The following is a 23754-nucleotide window of genomic DNA, read 5'->3' as shown; positions in this document are numbered from 1 at the left end:
TATTGTATAGATTCTTTTCTTCTGCCCTGGGTCATAGATATAATAAGTGTTCGAGGCAGGACTCAAACCTCCACACCTGGCGGAAATCAAAGTGCATGTCCCTCACCGCCGCACTGGTCTTGGTGGTTCTGCCCCTACCATCACTATCATGTGGTGTTAGTAGGGCAAATGGTTTAGATCCTATAACATGGTCTCTCTTACTTTTTACAGTGAATAAATGTAAACTTGGGGGATGGTAGCTGACCATCTCAATTCTGCAGGTAGAAAGTTTGGCAAGTCATTGTTTTCTTCTGAGATAAGCTACAACTTGAAGCTGACTGCAAGAGTGGGTGGAGATCTAACACCTAGGCTCCAGTGCTTTACCTGTATTCTTTTAGCAGGGTCTCTAGAAAAGCCCATTTTACAGTTCAGGAAATTGAGACCTAGATAGATGAAGTCAGTTATCCAGAGTTGCACACTGAGGATTTGAGGCAAAGCTGGAAATCAAACACAAGTCTTCTCTGACTTCACAGCCTCAGCTACTTCCCAGAGGTACCTGCAGTAGAGATTTTGAAAGCTGTGGATAAAGAGCTCCAGAATTCCCTCTAGGAGACAAATCACTGAGAACTGGCTTTCGGCAAATACTAATTGGATTTCTGTAAATACTATCTTGCAGCTCATTCATTTCTGCCACATTGAAAGTTGGGGTGTATGTGTGTGATGTTTAGGATTGCTGGAAGACACATCCTCTGTCCAGAACACAACCTGGAGAGTTTGGTTTAGGGCACGTAGTCAGGGCGCTGTGATCTCATTTGAAGGGTGTGATTGTGAGCATTGTGGGTGCCATGGGAATTTTTCACTTGGGAGGAGAAGTAAAGGAGCTACGTGAAATGGAGGAACACCCAGATCTCTGCAGCAGTTGAACTGGGGGCCTTGAACCAGACTAGAAACTGGGGAAGGGACAGGTGCAACTCCTTCCCTGGATCTGTGCCTTCCTTTTGCTTCAGTGGGTGTCACTTTGGATCGGGAGCAAATATTAGGAGATGGAGGACCAGAGTCTGGGAGACCAAAAGAAGAGATGTCACCCAAAGCCAGCTTGATCTCTGTGTAAGGCATCTTGGAAGGGAAATTCCAGAGAAAAGACAGAGGAAAAATATCGAAGACTTAGGAATGGGAAGCATCTTAGATATCTGATCATAGAAACCTCAGCTCAAGCCCTGCCTGGGGTGTTCATTTGTTACTTTGTTTTTTGAACAGGTCTGTGGTGATTCGCAGCCAGGTTATTTCTCTTGCTCAAACACTAGCAAAATGCCTCAGGTGGATAAAGAGAGCTCGGACTATTAGTAGCTGTGACGGAACCAGCTGGGCACTTGGGGGAATTCTGGAGGAATAGATTTCCTGAGAGGATTCAAGTCTGTGTAGTAGAACTGTCAGTTTATAAATAAAAATCCTCCCTCGTTATCTCACCGGATGTTGAAAGGCTCACATGAAGGAGTGACTGTGGACAGTGGTCTCTGGACCCCGAATGTATGCAAGATAGGAAACACTGATTTATTTATAAAATCTGAACTACTTCGGAATGTGGAAATTAATAAAGGAGGACTTGACAAAGGTCTGGGGTAGGAAGTGACTACTTAGGGATCAATGTTTTAATACAAGTTTTCTAACACAAGCAAAAATTAACACAATGTTATACAAAAACTCTTCTTTTTCCTGCTTTAGTTATGTTACAGTGTTTCCCAGAATTATGCTTGTCTTTAATTTCTGACACGCTAAGGAGGCCATTAGACTGCCTTTGGACTTGGATACAGAGACTCTCCCTTAACCTAAAGAAAGGGCATTTTCCTTATTCAGTTGAACTATATTTCTTTCAGTCCTAATCAGCTTCTAGCCTAGACTGACCACAGATTATGGATACGCTTTCTAGCAGTTTCTTCACAACTCACTGTTGGATGGCCTTTTCTCTGTCCCTTCTCCTTAGTTAGGGAGAAAAAATGATTTGAAAAAGAACCAAGAAACTCTTCGTATCCTAAAGGGCCCTCTCTTCTTTACCCATTGACATATTTCATAGAACTGTTTATGTCTGCTTATTATATTTGAAAAATCACAAAATGTTTACAACAGTTGGAATGTCTCCCTAGGAGGTGAATGTACCTCTCTTTGATTAAATCACTGCTTCTCATCATAAAGGGACTGGAAATGTACATGTGCCATCACCTCCTGGAATGCATGCTCATCGGAGGACTGGACTGCCCCCTGGCCACACCCTCCTCAAATCAATGCTCTTCTTTTACCTTTTCTCCCATTTTCTGTAGCCAGAGGGAAACAAATGAGAAGGACCCTGGACAACCCAGAGAAATAGGCTCCTCTGTTTTCAGACTCTTCTACTGTGAAATCCCCCTTTTCATCAAATTCAATATGTATCTATTTCAATATATGAAATAGACCAAAAAAATAATTTGGTGGAATAGGGTGAGCCCCTCAACTTGGCCTCTTCTTTGGCCCTAGTCTGTATGTGGAGTCTAGTATAAAAACGACTTCTCTGGGGGAACATTTCTCCAGTTAACTAGATTACAGGGAACTCAGTGCTTGGACTAAGAATAGTGGAGCTATTATTTATCACTATCATTTATCGAGAGCCTTAGCGCAAATCACATGGGTTATCTCATTTGACTCATGACAACTCCTATAGCTATAATGGTTAACCATCCTTCTGTGTTCTGGATAGAGGCTCAGAGAGATTAAGTAACTGGACAAAAGTCACACAGCTGCAAAAGTAAGATCCTGGCATTGATCCCTCCAGAGATGAGTTAGTTTCATAGGCAGGAAAGCAGTAATTCCATACTCACAGGTGACTGTCTCCACCCCCTTGCCGCCAGCTAGCCAGACCTGTTAGCTCACAAATGGGGGCCAGTGTTCACAGGGTGGAAGGGTTGGGAATGGTCAGGTCAAACCTTATCACATCACCACTGGAACGACTGAGTCCATGTCCTTCTAATAGTGGTTCATGCATTGCTCTGCCAGCTGTCTGAGTTAGCTTCTGGCTCTTTTCCCCAGGAGCATGTGTGTGTTCAGGGTGGAAATGCAGATGCTATTTTTCTGCCTTGCGTAAGTGCAGATCTGGGCCCAAGGCCCCTTCTCACTCTCTGCCCCTGTCCTCTTCCCAGACATAGAACGAGCCAGGCTCTCTGTTCTCCTTCAGCCAGGCCCAGGAACAGAGGACACACCCGGCGCTCTAAGCCAGATGGGGGAGCTCTGCTCGGGAATGGTCCAGGAACGGACGGGAACATCTGGAACTAAAGGGCACAGTTCTCTTGGCTAAGTTAGTCTTTTTTTCTATGGACGGGCTGGATAGTGAGCTATGAAGGATAAAATGAGATTTGATTTTTTAAGAGAGGGGTTCCTCTGACAGGTAGAGCAAAGGAGCCCTCTTGTTTGATGACACGGGGAAAGGAAGAGCGCCCTGGATGGAGTGTTGGCACATTGCGGTTCAGGCCTGCCCTTGCCTCTAATTTATGTGTGACTCTGGGCAAACCCCTTATTATCCCTCTCAGATTCTGCATCAGTCAAATGAGGGCATTGAACTAGATAATCCCCGAGTCCCTGCCAGTGCAAATGACCCTGTGAGACTTTAGTTTGTCTTCTATTTTCTCCTGAGACCATGGTCAGCCCTCTGTACTATGTTCCAAATTTGCAGAGGAGTTCTGATCCCTCCCCATTAGGGAAGAGAGAGCAGTGAGAAAATGGATGAGGGCAGTAGTTGTTGGCTTAAACTCAGTGGGACCAGCCAACATCTGTGTTGGATATAAGGGTCTTTGGTTGTTTTTTACCCTTAAAATCCTAGCCTTTTTCTCATTCAGAGAGTAGACTTGGTTAATAGGCTCTGTGCAAGAGAGCAATGGAATAATGTTGTTTGATAGGTTTTTTCCTTAGCAGAGCTTTAGTATTAAATTAAATGAGTATTATTAAAATAATACCACGATTCATTCGCTGGAACATACAGTGTCTCTTCTGGATAAGGCTACCATTGATAAGGGCACAAAGGCAACAGTTGCCCCAAATCTAGACTGGTCAAACAGACAAGCAAACCAACAGGGAACAGCTCCGAGTCTATAGATGCTCCGGAAGCTCTTTTCACTTGCTTTTGCCAATATTTGAAATGCGATGGCTCCCATGCAATGGAAATAACTTCCCCCCAAAGGCCAAATAACGCCACGGATGGTCCATGAGGTAGGGATGGTTTTTTGTTTCACTGCCACTGAATCTCCAGCACGTAGCCTTTGGCTGGCACGTGTTAAGCCCTCTGTAAACATTCGTTGAATGAATGGGTACATTTATTTAACATTTACCTTGCAGGAATAATTTCAAGCGAGAAAATGATCAGATGATCAGAACGTGTGTACATTTGGCTTCTACATCATCCTGCCTTTCACTGAGAACTTTCTAGAATATTAACTTTTAAGAGATAAGGCTTGGCTCTAAGAAAACAGCATGGGGTCACTGGGCGAAGAGAAACATGACAGCACTTTAGCAGACCAATCAGAGTTAACTGTAGTCCAGGACCCGACTGGGGCAGATGTGCCAGGGAGTCCATCCATCATTTGTACTTCTTCCTTCTCAGGCCTCCACTCCTCTCCTTCTTCCAAATTCTGCATCTGGCCTCATTTTCAGCCTCTTTCAGGGGCCTACCTGGGTACTTCTTACTTGCAAACAGATTCATTGTTTCTCTTACTGCACATGATTTAAAAGAATTAATGGAGACCTTTATGTCCTCTTTCAAATAGAGAAAACTACATGACTGAACCAGGATCTAACAGAGATCTTAACTGATCTTCTGGGCTTTCTGCCTTTGCCCAGAAACCACAAGTCATTCCATTTGTTAGCAGCCAGTAGATAGGCTAGTCTGCATTTGCACAGCGAACGCCACCTTTCAGAAAGCTTGGCTAAGGAGCAGCCTGTAGTTCCTTCTCATTTCTCAAGTAGTGTTGGCCATTTTAAAATGGAATGTTTTTGTGCTTGTGTATGTGTTTTTCCAGAGATTTCCGGTCCCTCATCCTATTGCATCTGTCAGCTTTCTCTGGGCTTGCAGCTATTCCTGTTATTAGCTTTTATTCTAAAACTTATTTTTGGTTTGAGGGATGGGGACAGTTAAAGCACATTTTACCAAGCTCATTTCTGACTGTAAACTATACAGTCGATGGTCTCAATGCTCTAAGTGTAATAATAATAACTAGATCTTTTTAAGGGGAGCATCTATAAGGGAAGACAAAGGGGAGAATTAAATATATTCATGGAACTTAAAATATTGCATTTGAAGTACTATGTGTATTAAAATGTGTCTTATATAATTAATCATGTATAATAATACCTTTTTTCTATTTTTGATTGAATAAATATTTTTTTGACCACCATCTCTTTGCCTAGCAATGTGATGCTTGTCACAGAAGCATCTAAAATAATGATAAGAATTAACATGTATTTATATTTATTAAGTGCTTTTTTTCCTTTATCTCCTGCAATCCTGAAAACCACTCAATTAGGTAGTTGGCTTTCCAACTAGGTCTTCCCATTTTATTGATGAGGAAACTTCGAGAGATCAGGAAATTGGCCTAAGATCACACAAGCCTTTCACTGGTGGAACCAAAATTCATACTGACTCAGAACCACATTCTTAACCCCACTCCATGGTGCTACCTTAAATTCTACCTTCTTTTATCTTCTTGCACCTCTGGGGTCATGAGACATTGGTCCAAATTGGAGTTCACTTAAGTCCAGGGTTAAGTCCTCCTCCACACCTATTTCCTGTGGGGCATGAGGGTCAGGTTATGGCAGATGGGAAGCACAGCCAATTGGTGCCCTGGTCTGCATGGGGTTGGGCTCTGGAGCCCTGCCTGGTTCAGGAAGCTCTCCTGCTTTCCCCTCGGAGCAGCCTTGCTTCCAGGAATGTCAGGAGCAGCCCCACACTGTTGTACTTTCACAGCCAACTTGCCAGGGAGCTGCCCACCATGCTCAGCACCCAAGGCTATTTGCATTGAATTAGCAAAAATACCAATGAGGGCTTCTTCTTCAGTTGGATTTGAATGCCACTTTCTCATTCTGTATCCCATGCTGGCCTCCCCAGCTTCTTGAATAAATCCTAAGAAAGATTCTGCTGAGGTTTTGACTTGATGGGGCTTTGTAAAACTCTAGGAATCAGAAGCTCCTTAAAGAATTTTTCAGTCTAGTCTCCCCTTACCCCTTACAGATGAGGAAACTGAAACCCAAGTCTCAATTTGAGACTGACTGAATTAGGGCTTTTTCAACTGTCTGGTTTACTGTAGGACACTGAAATTTACCAAGTGAGTAGGAATTTTTTTCCAATTACAAAAAAAAAAGAAAACCCCAAAACCAAAAATAACCCACGATGGTTGTAGAAATATTTACCAAAAAAAAAAAAAAAAAAAAATGAGGACAATAAAAATAGGCTACAGTGAAATCATTCAGTGATAGTCATTGTAAAGTTTGAGTATACCCATCTAAAATTTTTTCTTCCTACGATATATGCTGTTTATTAAAATAGTATGGCATATTGTTCATGCTATTTTATGTTCTGCTTTTCATTCCATAATATATTATGACATCGTTCCATGTTTTAAGTATTCTTTCATAACATAATTTTATTCTTTTTTAAAATTGAAGTATAGTTGATTTACAATGTTGTGTTAACTTTTGCTGTACAGCAAAGTGGTTCAGTTATATATATATACATTCTTTTCTATATTCTTTTCCATTATGGTTTATCACAGGATATCGAATATAGATCCCTGTGCTATATAGTAGGACCTTTTTGTTTATCCATCCTTCATATAATAATTTGCATCTGCTAATCCCAAGCTCATAATCCACCCCTCCCCCACTCCCCCTCTGCTTGGCAAACACAAATTTGTTCTCTGTCTGTGAGTCTGTTTCTGTTTTGTAGATAGGTTCATTTGTGTCATATTTAGATTCCACAGATAAGTGATGTCATATGGTATTTGTCTTTCTCTTTCTGACTTATTTCACATAGTATGATAATCTCTAAGTCCATCCATGTTCCTGCAAATGGCATTATTTCATTCTTTTTTGTATGGCTGAGTAGTATTCCATGGTATATATATACCACATATTCTTTATCCATTCATCTGTCGATGGACATTTAGGTTGTTTCCATATCTTGTGAATAGTGCTGCAATGAACATTGGGGTGCATGTATCTTCTTGAATTACAGTTTTATCTAGGTATATGCCCAGGAGTGGGATTGCTGGATCATATGGCAACTCTGTTTTTAACATATCATAATTTTAAATACCTACATATTATCCCAGTGCTTCAATTAATTCCATTTTGTTTGATATTTTTGGTTGTTTCCAAGATCTTGGTACTAACAGCAAAAATGAAATGGTGGGTGTGTTTTCAGTTACTGTTTTTTAGCTGAAGTTAAATTAAAAGCTACCCCAGGATGAGAAGTTGAGTAACTTGCCCACAGTTGCTCAGCTTGTGAGTATCAGACTCTGATTTGAGTCCTAGTATCTTTAATCTTAGTCTTATATTCTTGTCATCACTCCACTTGCTCCAGCAGTTTTGCCATTTTCCAGGGAAAACTCTGCTTTCTGTCTTTGTTTTCTCCTGCTCTCCAATGAGCACATTTGTTCCTTCACCACCACCCTTGCCCGCCTCCGTCTTAATGAGGCTGTTGACATTTGTAGAGGTACACAGTGTCTTAGGACCAAAAGCTGCACAGCTGGAAAGGAAATATGCCCATTCCTTTTTCCCCTCCCTCGCCTTAATGGCTTAACCTGTAAGCTTGGAAGCTGGTTTTAATTTCACATTTTCTGTGTGTATGTGTGTTTGTTTTTAAATTTTTTCCCCCTTAATTCTTTCAAGGAGACCTTTATTTGAAATCATACACTCTTTCCCTCCAAGCCAATCTGTGCCCCATGTCTTGATGAGATTACTTTGTTTGGGGATATTGATAAATTCAGAGAGGGGTTTCTGGTTTATCCAACTAAGTTGGTTTAAATTATGGCCTTACAGAGAGAAAGGGCTTTAAACAACCTAAAACACTTTAAAGCAATTGAATGTAATCCTCTGCTTCTAGAAAAATTCATCTAGGTTTATTCCATAAAGAAGGCATGTTTTTGTTTTGTTTTGTTGTGCTTTGATTCCAGTTATTTCATTGCATGCTGTATCTCAGATTCCTTGCTGTGAGAATTCAACTTAGCTTTGCTCAGTTAAGGGCAGGAGGAGAAATAAGCGATCCATTATTGCAACCCTCTCATTTTAATGATTAAGAAGAAGTGGGCCAAAGAGGGAAGATAATTTGCCAAAGGTCACACAGCAAAATAGTTTTTAAAAACATGAGGCAAAGGACTCATTTCCCTTGCTCTGGCTCAGTGCTTTTCTCACAATTTTTTCCCCCCCAGGGGGAAAATGTGAGGGGGGGGGGTGTTACGGGCAGATTTGTGTCCATTCAAAATTCATGTGTTGAAGTTTTAACCCCCTAGTACCTCAAAATGTGACTGTATTTGGAAATAATACAGTCACATTTGTATTTGTAATAAGTTAAATAAGGTCATTAGAGTGGGCCCTGACCCAGTACGACTGGTGTCTTATGAGAAGAAATTAGGACACAGACACACACACAAGAGAGACAGTGTGAGGACACAGGGAGGAGGAGATGGCCATCGACAAGCCAAGGAGAGTGGCCTCAGAAGGAACCAACCCTGCCAACACCTTGACGTTGGAGTTCTAGCCTCCAGAACTGTGAGAAAATACATTTCTGTTGTTTAAGACAACCAGTCTGGGACAGTTTGTTGTGGCAGCTGCAAACTAATATGGGGGGGAAGTTAAGAACAAAGACATTTAAAATTCAAAACTTCAAACTGGGGAAGTTCTCAATGAATAGAAAAGGGAAACCCAGATAATTAGTATTTCTAAGAAATAATGCCATGCCAAAGCCCATACTAACTTGATTTTCAATCATAATTTTATATATGGCATCTCATTTCATGCTTATAACATGCCTAAAGGATAGTTATTATTAGTTCCACTTTACAGATGAGGAAACTGAGGCTCAGAAATTTAACTTCTCTAAAGTTTCGTATTTATTAGCTAAGTGGTGGTGTTAGGTCCAAATCCATCTCCTTGTCTGACTTTAAAACCCTCCCCCACTACACTGAAGTTAACCCAAGCGGTTTAGTAACCATTGTTATCAAGTTGCTTAAAGTTAGGAAGAGAAAAAATATACTCTGAAGTCTCAATCACCAGGGATCCACTTTATCGATTGAACAGGAAATATTTGGCCCTTGATTTTAGGGTAAAAATGGAGATCAGGGAAATTTTAAAAGATAATCAAGGTATTTGAGGTCTACTGCAGGGTCTTCCCAGTGGCTTATACCTTCACACGTCAAAGTGAACAGCTACACATAATGAAGAATGAATGTTCATAGTGATGGGCCCCAGGCCCCAAAGAAATCTGACCCATCAGAGGAGAATCAGTTACGTGTGCTGGGTCACATTTGCTAAAGCAGGAAACCAGACCTGTATATCTGTAACATGAGGGGATGTGGAAACTGTGCCAGAGTTTTACAATTACTTATTTTAGAAGTGTTTTCAACAATAAGACCTGATAAATATGTAATCAATCAAAAAAAAATCAAATGAACTTGAGCTGCTGGTAAAACCACTTGTTATGATGTGGGAAACAGAAGGTGCTTGAAATATTGAATGTGGATGGCTCTCCTGCAGCTGTGTCCTCCCTGTTTTAAGGTTGTGTGGTCTCTCATTTCTAAAACATATGGGTTAAACCTACTTGGACTTTATCAGTGAGAAGACACAATCAAGTTAAGAGGTGACCGGGCTTTGTTTCCAGCAGATATTGGGGTTAAGGCCCAGCTCAGCTATATAGCAGCTGTGTAACTTAGTGGGCCCTGCCTTTAAAAGAGAATTTTAATCCAGCCACTTCTCACCATTTTTCATCCCTGCCACCACCCTAGCTGAGCCTCCATCACCTTACTGCAGGAACCCTCCAATGGTCTCAGTACTTCCACTTTGCCAACCATCAGGTCATTTCTCCATGCATAAGCATCCTTTTAAAATGTAAATCAGATCAAGTCACTCCCCAGCTCAAAAATCTGTTGCACTTGGAATAAAACCCAGACCATGGTGCTCAAGGTTCCACGTGGCCTGGCCCTGACTATCTCCACTGCCCCCGGTGTCTTGGCATCAGCTATCCTCCCTTCTCACTCTCACTTGGACCTGATGTGTTTATCTGCAGCTCAGAGCTCCTATCCTTGCTGCACCCTTGGAGTGGGGAGCAATCTTTTCTAGGAGTCTTTACTTGTGGAGCTCAGTTTGGCTGATAGCCTCCTAGATATGCCCTCTTTGAAGACCTGATCAGAAGCAGTCCCAGACCTTCTTCCAAGCCTCCATCCCCTCACCTCTTTCTGTTTTTAAAACTTTTTAAATTTTTAATTTAAAAAAAAATTATTTATTTATTTTGGCTAGGCCGAGTCTTAGTTGCGGCATGCGGGATCTTTAATTGTGGCATGCGGACTTCATAGTTGTGGCATGCACGCAGGATCTAGTTCCCCGACCAGGGATCGAACCCGGGCCCCCTGCACTGGGATTGCGGAGCAGAGTCTTACCCACTGGACCACCAGGGAAGTCCCTCACCGTCTTTCTAAATGTCACTTATCACTGTTGAAATTGCAGTACTTATTTATTAGCTGACTTATTCTTTGCTGTTTCAATTCCTACAGTTGCAATGGCAGGGAATTAATTTTGTTCACTCGTGTATCCCTAGTACTGTGAAAAGGAGGCATTTACAAACGTTAAATGAAGGAACGAATGGATAAATAAATAAATGAATGAAAAGGCATGTTGTTCCTTTACTTTAAACTAATGTGCTTTCCCTTAGTAAGTGGTTTAGGGAGAACGGGTGTCAAGGAAACAGGGTTATCAGAAGACAACTGAACTATCTGCCCCATGGTCTAACCTCAAGTGAATGAAATGATCAATGAAAGATGAAAAGACTTGGGATAACAGACACAACTCATAACACATAGATGAAAACCTGCTGCATCTGAGATGACTTGAAGAGACTTGCAAAGGTCCTAACTCCTTGGCTATTTCTTTTAGACACAATTTAATACATGTCACAATACACATCTTACTCTGGTATGCAGAAAATACCTGCAACTGTAAACTTCAGTTGCCTTAGCACTTTTGGAAACATTTCTGAGCAGAGACACGTCATAAAAGAACAGACTGTTTTGGAACTATTCCAAAGAAGATTATTCTCCTGGTGTTAGAATCACAGAATGTGAACCAGTGATCACTGGGAAGAGAAGCGGGTAACTCATGGCTTTGCAGGTAGGGATGAAGTCTGCGGGCCCTTAGCCACAGGGAATCAATTCCTGTAATGTCAGCATAGCATTTGCAAATAGAAAGCAGTCTTGAATATATCCCGGGAGGTGCCGATTGGGTAAAGCCTTCATTGAAGATGAAGAAACCTTTTGTCACAGGATTAACTGCCCGCTAGCCTCATTTTTGAGTTCCGGTAATTTTCCAGTGGTGCCTCAATTATATTTATTTCAAGGGTTCATTTCATTGCAAGTCTGCCTGGTCTCCTGAAGTCCTTGTTCTCAGAGCATCTGCAGTTTTCTCTGTCAAGATAACTTGGAGAAGTTTGGGGCCTAAGAGTCAAAAATAGTCAGTGCTTAACCACCAATCTATCAAACGAAAGCAGAGCCGTGGGTTTGCAGGTACCAGAAGGCTGTGACCCAGAGAGTCAGTCATTACCACTGTCTGCTTCTTGTGTCAAGAGAGAGCCAGAAAAAAGAGAGAATGCCCCACCTCCTCTGCTTCCCATACTCCTTAGGAAGTATGTTTGGGTTCTTATAGGAAGGTAGTTAAGGCCTATATGTAAACTAAAAAGAGGTGAAAAGTCAAGCTACTTTTCAAAGATAGCAGTGAGAGTGGGTAGGCATCCAGGTGAAAGATGTGGACATGAGAAGATTTGAGTCCAACTTTGAAAGAAACGTGCATTTCTTGAGCACTACCATGCACCAGAATTTGGGCTTGACTCCTGACCTCAGTCCTTTGGAGCAGATATCATTGTCCTCATTTTACAGCCAGGGCTGTGACTGTAAAGCCCTTCTCTTTTTCACCATTCCACTGAGCTGCCCTGGCAGATTCACCACTTAGATCTTTCAGCTGCAAAGTGACTGATGAGGCAGGCCCCTTTGCTGTCCTGTACAGACCCAATCTCTGATGTCTGGACTCCTTGGCAGAGCAAACCGAGAGCATCTCTGCTCTTTGAAACAGTCCCTCCCTCCCATGCTCTCTCTCCAAGGACCCTTTCTGTGGCCACGTGGTGTGAGCTGCAACACGGCAGCCGTACGTTGTCGATGCTTCCACCACGGGCCAGTTTTAGGAAGTTGCAGAAGCCAGTGGTTGTGTGCTTGCAACCACAATCCCCAGGCAGCCCTGGCCAATTGAAAAGTATAAGGTCAGACTTGGAGAAAAATCCCTGTGGCCTTCACAAATAGATGGGGAGCAATTGCCTGTCATTTGAAGGTGCCGCTCACACATTCCAAGGCCCAAGCCCGCGTTGCTCCTCTGGGGATTGCATTTTGGCTGGCTTTCAGATTTAGTGAAAGAGTTTTTTGTTTCTGAGAAGCAAAAGCGGGAATTCACTGGGCTTTCCTGTCATTCCAAAGGCCCAGTCAAAGCCAGCTGCCAGGCACACATGATCAAAGTGGAGAGAGAGCTGCTTCTAAAAGAGGGAAGAGGGTCCCATTCAGTGGACAGCAGCCCCGAGAGGCAAAGTGCCTTGCTTGGGTTCACAGAGCTGGGACCAGAATCCAGGTCCTGACTACCATTCCAGGCGTCCGTACTACCCTTCATTGCCTTTCAGTTGGTATAGCCATCTCAGTGTAGGGTTAACTCAACTCCATCCATCAGCTTCGGACCAGCCTGTTAAATCTCAAGTCCCCATTCCTGCCTATTTGGTGTGTGGCTAATCAGCACCTCAAAATTATTCTTCATACTCTCGCACCCCAAGTTTGTGACTCGTTTCTCTTCTACATTTTTATTCATCGGTTCTTCCTGGCCAACCTGCCTTGAAATGTCATTTACCTTTGGCACTTCACTTCCTATCTATCTATCTATCTGTCTATCTGTCTATCAAAGTATGGTTGATTTACAGTGTTGTGTTAGTTTCAGGTGTACAGCAAAGTGATTCATATATATATATATACACACACACATACACACACACATATATATTCTTTTTCAGATTCTTTTCTATTATAGTTTATTACAAGATACTGAATATAGTTCCCTGGGCTGTACAGTAGGACCTTGTTGTTTATCTATTTTATATATAGTAGTTTGTATCTGCTAATCCCAAACTCCAAATTTATCCCTCCCCCACCCCTATCCCCTTTGGTAACCATAAGTTTGTCTTTTATGTCTGTGAGTCTGTTTCTGTTTTGTAAATAAGTTCACTTGTATCATTTTTTAGATTTCACATGTGAGTGGTGTCATATGGTATTTGTCTTCCTCCGTCTGACTTACTTCACGTAGTATGATAATCTCTAGGTCCATCCATGTTGCTGCAAATGGCATTATTTCATTCTTTTTTCATGGCTGAGTAATATTCCGTTGTGTATATATACCACATCTTCTTTATCCATTCCTCTGTCCATGGACACTTAGGTTGCTTCCATGCCTTGGCTACTGTAAATAGTGGCACGTCACTTTCTCTTCCCCTTCAGTTGCTGATTAGATTCCAGCTTTCCTCTGCAGTGTGCCATACATGTTCTAATCCATACTCTTGCTGTCATCTGGACCATAGCAAACTCCTTATTCTTCTTTCCTTTTTTATAATTTTCTATATTAAATCCTTTTTAAAAGTTATAAAATGGCATATGCATTGTGCAACTAGTGACATAATGTATGTAAATAGAGGAGAAAGAGAAAAGAAAAAAGTTCCTTATGCCTCCTCCCTTTGCGTCCTTTTCCCCTACCCTACCTAATGTTGACAAATTTGGTATACCTCCCTCCAGACCTTTCTCCTGCTCACACAGAAACATAATAATAGTATTTGTTTGTTTGCTTTTGCAAGAACAGTATCGTATTTTGCACATTGCCTCTTACTTATTTTAGATATTTCTTCAGTTCAAGATATAGATTTAACCTGTTTAAAAAGTAGCTGCGCCATAATCCCCAGTGTGGCTGTATTGCAGTTTATTGAACTGTGTCCCATGGTTGGATGTTCAGGGACTAGGCTGGATGTTCAGGGACTAGGCTGGATGTTTTCTGTTTGCCTCTTCAGCTGCCCTCGCCCAGGTTTTCTGTCCTGCTCCACACCCTGGACCTGTCTGGGCTGCACCAGTAGGTCCTTTGCCCTTGGGCTCCTGGTTGGATTTAGTTGATGTGGCACCACTAGGGGACTGGTGGGAGGGTGGACCACGAAGTCAGGGTGTTTTCCCTCTGATTCCTTGCTGCTGGGTTGCTGTGGAGTGGCGACGTGCCTCTGCTGGAGGTCACAGCAGGCGCCCTCTCCGTACAGCTGCCCTCTTCAGCTCCTCTGGCCTCCTTGGGCCTGGGGATGGCATTTCTCCCTGCTTTTGGTGCGCTCTGGATGTTGCCCATCCATTTAATCTCCCTAAACCCCGCCCACGCTTTGTCAAATAATCCCTTTGTTAAGTGCACTTTAATAATCCAATTTGAGTATTTCATCTGTTTCCTGGCATCCTGAGTGATATAGGTTGTTGCTTTTTCTTCCTTTTTTCCCCCCCACCGCTTGCTATTACATTCTAACTAGTTCCTTCCTTTATCTCCAGCATGGCCATTCTGTCAGCTTTTTTTTTTTTTTAACCCTGCGATTGTATTTCACTCATTTTCTCAAAATCCTTCCACGGCTCCCCAGGACCTATGGGGTAAAGGTCAAACCCCATAGCCAGCCACTGTTTGCATCCCCTTCTTCCAGGATCCAAAGCATCAGGGACCCCACCCATTTCCACAATTTTCCCCTGAAATGCATTTCTTGCCTTGATACGTTTGGTTTTCCCAATGACTGGTTATGTGACACCAGACCCTGCACTAACCCCCCCTAAGCTGCCATGTCTTCATCAACCCAGTGGGGAGAATAACAGCAGATAGTTCATTTCGTTGAGGATTAATTGAACAAAATGTACATAAAGCTTCTAAGAGTTTCTGACATGTAAGAAGTTTTCAGTAAATGCTATAGTTATGAATTATCGTTCCCCCACTTGCCTTGGGTCGTACCTGTGTGTCCAGATTAGCCATTTTCCCAAGACCCACCTCGGCTCGCCTCTGTGGACCCTTCTTTGATTTCTACCAGAGGATTTTTCTCCCATTTCTCTCTCTCTCTCTTAATTAATAGACTTTGTTCTTCAGATCGCTTTTTTTTTTTTAAACATCTTTATTGGAGTATAAATGCTTTACAATGGTGTGTTAGTTTCCGCTGTATAACAGATCACTTTTAGGTTTACAGAAAAATTGAGCAGGAAGTAGTAAGAGTGCGCATGTACTCCCTCCCACTCACCCCCCCCCAAGTTTCCCCTTGTATTAACATATTGCATTGGTGTGGTAAACATTTGTTACAGTTGATGAACCAGCATTGATATGATATTAATGAAAGCCCATAGTTTTACACTAAGGTTCACTCTATTTTGGGGGTACCTTTCTATGGGTTTTGACAAGTGCATAATGCCTTGTATCCACCATTAAAGCATCTTACGCAATAGTTTCACTGCCCTGAAAACCCTCAGTGCTCTGTCTGTTCACCTATTCACCCCTCCCTCCCACCCCCTACCTCCCCAAACTGCTGGCAACTACTGATCATTTCACTGCCTCTATAGTTTTACCCTCGCTCTTTTTACTTCACATTATTATTTGTGGTCATGGCTTAATTTTTCCGACTGTTTTGTCCTTGCCTTCCGATACACCTAACATAACATCTTCACAGCCAGTAGTCACACAAGTGTACGTTTCAGGAATGAATTATTAAACCTGTTTATCCCTAGAATCAAGACCTGGTTGAAATTTCAGGCCCTCCTTCCTGATGAAGTAGGCGTTTGGCTTTTACACAGGCTGTTGAGCTAATGGGACACAGGATCCCGTTTGAACATAGCTGGACCCCAGTTTCCTAGTGTGCATATGGGACAGAGAGCTTTCACCCATAACACATGGATTTGAGGCCTAAAAGGAACAATGCAAAACAAAACAAAAAACCCCCAAATAACAAACACAACACAAAACTCTCTTATAAACCCAGACCAAAGGTGGCCATGAATTGATCTCTAAAGCACTGACTTTTCTTCAGTCTATATTCTACTTTATACTCTGTCCTGAGCAACACATTTCTCAGGCACTTTATATGTAATAGTAGTAGCTACCTTACATTTATACTGCAATTTGGATTTGCCTTTAATTGTACATGTACATAATCAGAGCAATAAATAGAGGTGGTAGCACAATCATGAAATTAGTAGTAGTAGTAATATTTGTAATGCCTGCCACCCATGGAGCTTTTTCTAAGTGCCCCAACCCTGCATCATGATATTTAATTCTCACAGTAGCCCGGGGAGGTAGGCATTAGTATCTGTACTTTACAGATACGTAAACGGGCCTTTTTAGAGAGCTACACCTTCACTCAGCTGAAGAAGCTGAGGACCAGAGCTGGATCAAGCCACTTGCGTAAAATCACACAATGAGTTAGTAGCAGAGATGCCAAGGCAGCTCTGGCTTCCAAACTCCCTTGGTCGCTACCTAAATACTGAATGGCTTTGCAAACTGTGATTAGGGCTGGTTTCCATCCAGACAGCAACCTTTCCATTTTTCCTTCCCCAAAGCCCAGCGAAAGATGGACCACATTTTTTTTCTCATACCCAGATTTGTCACATCCTATTTTATGATAAGACATGCTTGTTCTCACACTAGATTTACCCACCCTGCCCCTCTCTCTCCTCCTCCCTAACCTTCTGAAATGGTGATCCTTCATTCCAATAACCTCCTCCGTGTGCTGTGCTGCCCAGTACCTGGGACGTCCCTGTGACTCTGCTTTGGACACTGCTCAAGCCCATGTTGGCTCCTGTTGGTCCATGTCAGTCCATGTTTCAAGAGCAGGGATGGTAGTCCTGTTGTTACGTTAGATCATTTTAGGTGATTCTGGAAGAGGACATTCAATAACACTGAACCACAAAGAGAGAAATTTTGTCCCCTTTCTAATTATTTTTCTAACCTTCTGAGCAGGTCAAGGAAAAAGTCTTAGGATAGTGCTGCTTTGTCTTGAATACCACCCCTCCACTCCCCGCCCCACCCTGACACTGGGTAATCTTCCTTTTAACAAAGGTAGCAGATCTGATCTCATCCTTCAGAACCCTTTTGAGGGCAGAGAATCGAGCCAAAATTTCATGAGGTTTTTATTGTATTCATTCCTAGGTTTACTGTCTATTTTTGGTAAGTGATACTGGCTTAGAATTTATGGGAGTGAGACAGTGTTTACTTTTAAAATATATTTATTTCAGGATAATATTAAGTAAATAACAGTACAGTTTGTACCAGGATCTGTCCAGTATCATGAAAATAGCACAATAGTGACTGAGGTTTGGGCTTCACAGGCCCAGCTGACCTTCCTGCTTGAGGTTGGAATGGCTTTGGGGCTCCTTCTGTCCATCGCTGTGTCATCCCTCCCCTCCCCCTCCTCTGGTTCCCTGTCTGGTTATCCACTCGTGCTTATCCGTGTCTGGACCCCTGTTAAAGACTGGGAGAGTGTTATCGGGGGCTGGGATTAAGATGCCATCCACTGTTCATTCCCCCACTCCAGCCTGACCCAGGGCAGGGCACATCACTTGTCTGGCCCTTCGATAATTACGTCTTCAAAATGGTGAACATGAAGTTCTGGGGGGGAAGAGTGCACACAGCTGGCTTTGATGTTCTAGTTCAGAAGAGGGAGCCGCCACCTTGCCCTGGTTAATCCTGCCCTGGTTAATCCTGCCCTTGGCTACTGCTTCCTCTGCATTACTGCTTTCCTACCTTGTGGTCTGTCCTTCCAGGGCCAAACCAAACACATGAAAGAGATAACAGTGCTTGCCATTCATTATGCATTCTGCTCGGTGGGCTGTGCTTTGAAGGGAGTGCCCCCCCCAACTCTCCCCTCCCCACTCTCCTCCCCACCCACTCCCACCATTAGCCTCCATGGTGCACACTTGGTCATAAGTATGTTTGGGTGGTGAGAGAAAGGAGGGATGTCTTTGAGATTCATCTGTAGCAGTTCAGAGGTTTGTAATAGCCAGCCCTGTACAACTATGCCCTGTTTCAGTAAAGACTCAGAGCCAGGAAACTGCATTGCCCTTCAAGAAGTCTTATTTCCTCCCTGACCTTACTCGTTCTCTCCGTGTCCATGGCATGCTTGTCATTGAGTGGCCTGGAAACAGATCCATGCACTGGGCAGGGAGGGTGAGTTTGGGGGCAGGTTTGAGACCTTGCCACCCACTCCGCATTCCTGCTGGAGGAGAGCAAGTAGATTGTTATCTGCTCATGGAGCCTTATTTCCAGAGGAAGAGTGACCTGGAGGGGCCGTGGGAACTTGTCCTGTGGGAGTGGGTTTAAAAGAAGAAGTCTTGGCTGACCTTGGCAGCTGGTGGCAGGAGCTGAGAACAGTTGCTGGGGGTTGGCTGGGGACTGGCGCCTCTGGAATTCCCTTTATGGCAAGGTCTGTTAGATTTTGATTAACAAAGTGTTAGTTCAGTTCTTCTAGAATATTTGTGAGAGGGCCATTGTACAGTGGCCAGTTATGATTGAAAGGAAGAATAATTATGATAGCAGCTCACATGTACTAAGCATCTATAAATTGCCAAGCAGAGTTCAGCCCTTTACATATAGGAACCCCCATAATCCTAACCAGCACCCTGAGAGAAAGATATCATTGTCCCCTGTTTCACAGATGAAGTAACTGAAGCCCAGAGAGGTGAAGTCACTCTCCCAGACACAGGTAGTGTTCTTTGCAGAATTCATGCCTGTGCATCTCACCCAAGGTTGCATATTTAACAGCAGAGGTGGAATGAGAACTCTGGTCTCCTGAAAGCCTATTCAGTACCTTTTCCTAAATACCATGTTGAGGCAACCAGGACTATCTTAGAAAGCCTTTTCTCTGTCTTCTTTAAATGATGCTGCTTTGGGGAAGAAAAGCTACAAGATTTCATCTGTGTAGTCTGTCCATCCTGTTGTATTCTTAAGCATGGGAGTGTTTTTAGGGAGTCAAATCTAATTACCTAGATGGGAATTTATTTTAAATAACCACCTGCGCCTTCATCTGGACTTGGAAAGGATCTTGAGTCCCCACTGAGGGTCAGAGTCTGCGCATTGTGATTTGAACACAGGTACTAAAAGATTTTATTGTGGAAGACTCCTTCTTCAGTTTATATTCTCTTTTTCTCTTCCTAGGATTATAGTTTTTATTCTGAGCTGCTGGCATGTCTGCAGAGTATAGAACAGATGTGTCCTAAGTACTGTTCTGGGGCTGATTTTACTGACTGGGAAGAAATCCATGGAGGGCTCTGGGTTCTCTGGGAGGCGTATTCTCATTAGCTCAGACAGACGTGGTAATTTAAGTTCTTTACTTTGAAGACTAGGTGAGGAAAACTAAAATGGGAACCAGCATCTCCAACTGGCTTAAGTTCAAGATCCTGTCCTTGCATTTTCTATTCTAGTTTGAATCACAGCCATTCTTAACAGCATCCCTTGTTATAAGTTTATTTCCTCCTCCCTTCCCTCTCTTGCTCCCCTGTCCCCTCTGTACCTCTGTCTTTTCTCACTCCCTTCCTTCCTTCTTTTCTTTGTTTCTCTCTGTCTCTTTTCTCTCCCATTTTCTCACAAACTCTTGATTTTTTATACTTGACTTTTCTAATCATTGTCATAGCCTAGTGAAGGAAAAAGGGTTGGACTTTATCAAACTTCAAGGGCCTCTGCTACCCTGGATTGTAAATCAGGTCCCTTCATAAGCTGCATTAACACATTCAGGCCATAAGGGGCAGGTCTAATCCACTGATTTTGTAAGTAGTGGCTTACAAGTGATTGGATTCCTGAAGTTTCCCACCGCAGAGGAAGTCAGCCGTTCCTGCTCTGGAACTGTCAGATGCAGTGTCAAACAGAGAGGACAGCCCTGTCGGAAAGAGCCACTTGGCATACGGTTCAGGCACTATCGGTGCAGTGGCCTCAGGTGGAAAGCAGTTTGGTGCCAAGAGATGGGAGACCTGGATTTACTTCCAACTGGAACTAATCAGCGCTGTCACTTGGAGAAAGTCATCTGTCTCTCTGTGTAGATCTCCTCATTGGGAAAATGGGAACAATAATCCCTCCCCAGTATGCTTCTTAATTTAAGGCATTTTATAAAAATTTAAAGTACCGTAAATAATGAGTGGAATAAATGTAACTAATATTTATAGGTGTTTACTGTGTTAGATATTTTATATATACATGTACACACACACACACACACACACACACACACACACACACATACACCTTTCCCCCTTCATCCACCTCATTTAATCCTGGCAACCACCCTGAGAGGTGAGCTACGTGTTATTATCCACTCTGAGCTAATAAAAAACTTGAGGTGCTGAGAGGTTAAGTCCTAACTCAAGATCACACACCTGGTTAAGTGGTCGGCCTGATTCTCCTAGTAATGGGAGAACCCAGTGGAGCCCAAGCTTGGCAGCTGGCACACCTGGCACCCCGCTGGGCTGCAAGACCAGGCTGCACTCAGCCCTGGTGGCCGTGCAGGGCCCAAAGCAGCCAGAGTCCTTGGCCTGGTGCTGCAGACTCTGAAGAGCTTCATCTCGGGCTCCAAATACCCTCCGGACTATCCCTGTGTGCTTTAGAAGTACCATCATCCTTTATACCTATTAATGCATGAGAAACATTGGTCGGCTCCCATCTAGACCACTTTACCTCCTCGGGCGTCAGCTCTCGGGTTCCTGACCGCCTCAGCTACTGAGAACAGAAAGCAAAGAGCCCCTTCAGAATCACACTCACCTTTCTAACACCGTCGAGGGTAACTTTTAACCAGAGCTGTCAGAGTTGTTCGTCTTGTTGGTTTTGGGCCCCAGAATGTGTTACCGTCTAAGGCTGGTCCATGACTTCACACACAAGCATGTTCCGTAACCAGGGAGGTCTGGTTTTATGTGGCCTGGGAGTGGTCAGTCGTTGCATCATTCTTCAATGCCAAGTCCAAGACTTGCCTTTCAGATGCTTCTGTGTCTGATGACTGTTTGCCTGGGTTGTCCTTTGTAGTGGATCCCACATGCATGGAAAGAGTTAAAATTAATAAAGCAGTTTTATTAACCACTTTAATAAAAGTTCAGGGGACAAGCTGAAGACCCCCAGGAACAGCATTTGCTTGAGCTCTGTGAGTTGTGGTTTTGATATCTCTGCTCTACATGATAAAGACAAATAATAATATTAATACTATAGTGCATAGAGCAGGGGTCTTGTTACTCCCATCTCTGAAACTTACACCAGGCCTACAGTTCATCTTTGTGCTCTGTTTAGGTTCCTGATATGATTGAGTCAAGCTTATTTCACTAGCATTTGAACAGTTTTTAACGATGCCATCTCAATGATGTTAATTCCACTTGGGTCACCTCTTACTACACCCCTGATGTACAAGGGGCCTGAGATAGCTTTTTCCCCTTTGTTGATATTTGATGCTTATTGAGGGAAGTGATGATCCCCAGTGGCTCAGGACTGGATGCCCCCAGGCAGGAGGACGGTCATATTTCATGGCTGGGCTCAGTTCAGGCAGTAACTGGCCCCTTTCCCTAAACCAGCTTACTTCAGCTCTTTGCTAGAAAGATAAAGAACATCAGAAAAGCACTGAGCTGTGCGAGGGAACTCTTACAGTTACCAAGATTATTATTAGTATGAAGCTCCTGCTGGAGAAGCTTTTGTCGCCTTCACAGACACACAAACTGTGTCTGGGGCAGTGGTTCCTGGTGCTTGTCTGTGACTTGGTGCTGGGCTGGCTGATGGCTGCCTAAGAGCCATTTATAGAGCTTATAAAATACATATTTGTTGGCCTAGAGCAGGGCCTGGGAATCTGTATTTTTCTAACGTGCACCCTAGTTTGAGAAGCACAGTCCTAGGACTGCCTCCTATAATTTTGCAATTACTGTTAACGTGGTAGATTACAGTAGCCTTCAATTAAAATTTTTTTTCCTTAAAAGTCCAATATTCCGACCACTTCACATAATTTTCTGACTCAGATGGCCTTTTTATCATTCTGATATATAGTACAACCTCCTATGTCCCACCCTTCAGCCATTCATTTGACCAATATTTAACAGCTATCGAAGATGGGAATAAGGTAAAAAGATCAAAAGACACATAGTTCTAAGACTACAGGAGTCTTTGGTCTAGTCAGGAGACCGATGAACTGTAAACCAACTCTTGTAGAACAATTCATTGTTTCAGCTACAGTGGGAGCAGGTAGAATTTGTTGGAAAGTCAGGTAGTGCATCCTAGGGGAAAAACCCTTTGATTGAGGCTTGACAATGGAGAGGATGGTTGTCAGTGGCAGGTGAACATAGGAGAAGGCGGAGAGAACATCTTTGCAAAGGCTTAGTGGCCAGAGAGCCTGATAGGTGGCTAGAACTACATGTCTCTTAGTTTTGCCACCATATAAAATACGAGGCAACATGTGATAGAACCTAACAGAGTGGATGTACTGACAGAGGCCAGCTCCTGTGGGGCTTGGAGATCACATGTGGTAGGAGTTTGTATTTGACCTCATTAGCACATCTTCTTTGCCATATATGTAGTTTTTGTCTCAACACCTCATTGATCTGTATCTTTCAAAAATCCTTCCCCCTGACAATACAGTGTGATGAAATTTCTTATTCTTACCCAATACCTTGGAAGCAGGAGAGAGTAAGTGGTAATTGGCTATATCCCCGGCAGAGCCCTAGCTTCAATTCTCATTTTCTGGCCCTGTTCACAGTCTTTGATTTCAGAAGCCAGAAGTCAGCCTGTCTGTGGGGCTTCCTCCCCCCATTAAACCTATGTCCTTTTTGAAAGCCCTACCTCACCAGCATCATCTCATGCCATTTCCCTCCTTGATCCCTAAGCTTCCTCCACACTGATCTTTTTCAGGTTTTCAAAGAAACAAAACTTCTTCCTACCACAGGACCTTTGCACACACTGTTCTCGCTGCCTGCAGTTCTCCATCTAAATTGATCTTCCCTGAAAAGGAAGGCTTTTCCAGCCTCTATTTAAACAAGCCCCATTCCCTTGTATTTTGTGACACTTGATAACAATTTTACATTGTTTTACTTTTTTTGATGACTTTATTTCTTTATTGCTAGACTTCCCCTTAAGTTCCATCAAGGCAGTGACCTTGATGGTGTGGCTCACTCACAATTGCATCCTCCCCACCTATTTAACAGTAAATATTAGATACTTATTTGCAGAGTGAGTGGATGTGTGAATAATGGATGAATGGATGGATGGATGGATGGGTGGAGAGTTGAAGTCTGTATGTTGAATTCTTAACAAACTGCAGCCCACCATTGTTTTTCAGGCTGCAGTTCCACTCAACCAGACTCCTAGGGATTCTCTTCTCCCCCGTGAACCCAACAAAGCTATGTCCATCCTTCATGCTGTGGTCTAAGCTCCATTCATTTAATGAAATCTGTGATCTCTAAAGCTGACAAGTGATTTGTG

General features: G+C 43.0%; 1 protein-coding gene across 2 annotated transcripts in view; it reads left to right on the top strand.

Moving 5' to 3' along the window:
* The window catches only part of DPYSL3 (dihydropyrimidinase like 3), a 120009-nt gene that overhangs the window by 51612 nt on the left and 44643 nt on the right, over positions 1 to 23754 (top strand). The gene's annotated exons all lie outside the window — the stretch shown is intronic.

The sequence above is a fragment of the Eschrichtius robustus genome, chromosome 2, assembly GCF_028021215.1.
Source record: "Eschrichtius robustus isolate mEscRob2 chromosome 2, mEscRob2.pri, whole genome shotgun sequence".
Classification (NCBI taxonomy): Eukaryota; Metazoa; Chordata; class Mammalia; order Artiodactyla; family Eschrichtiidae; genus Eschrichtius; species Eschrichtius robustus.
This window is presented reverse-complemented; position numbering and strand designations above follow the sequence as displayed.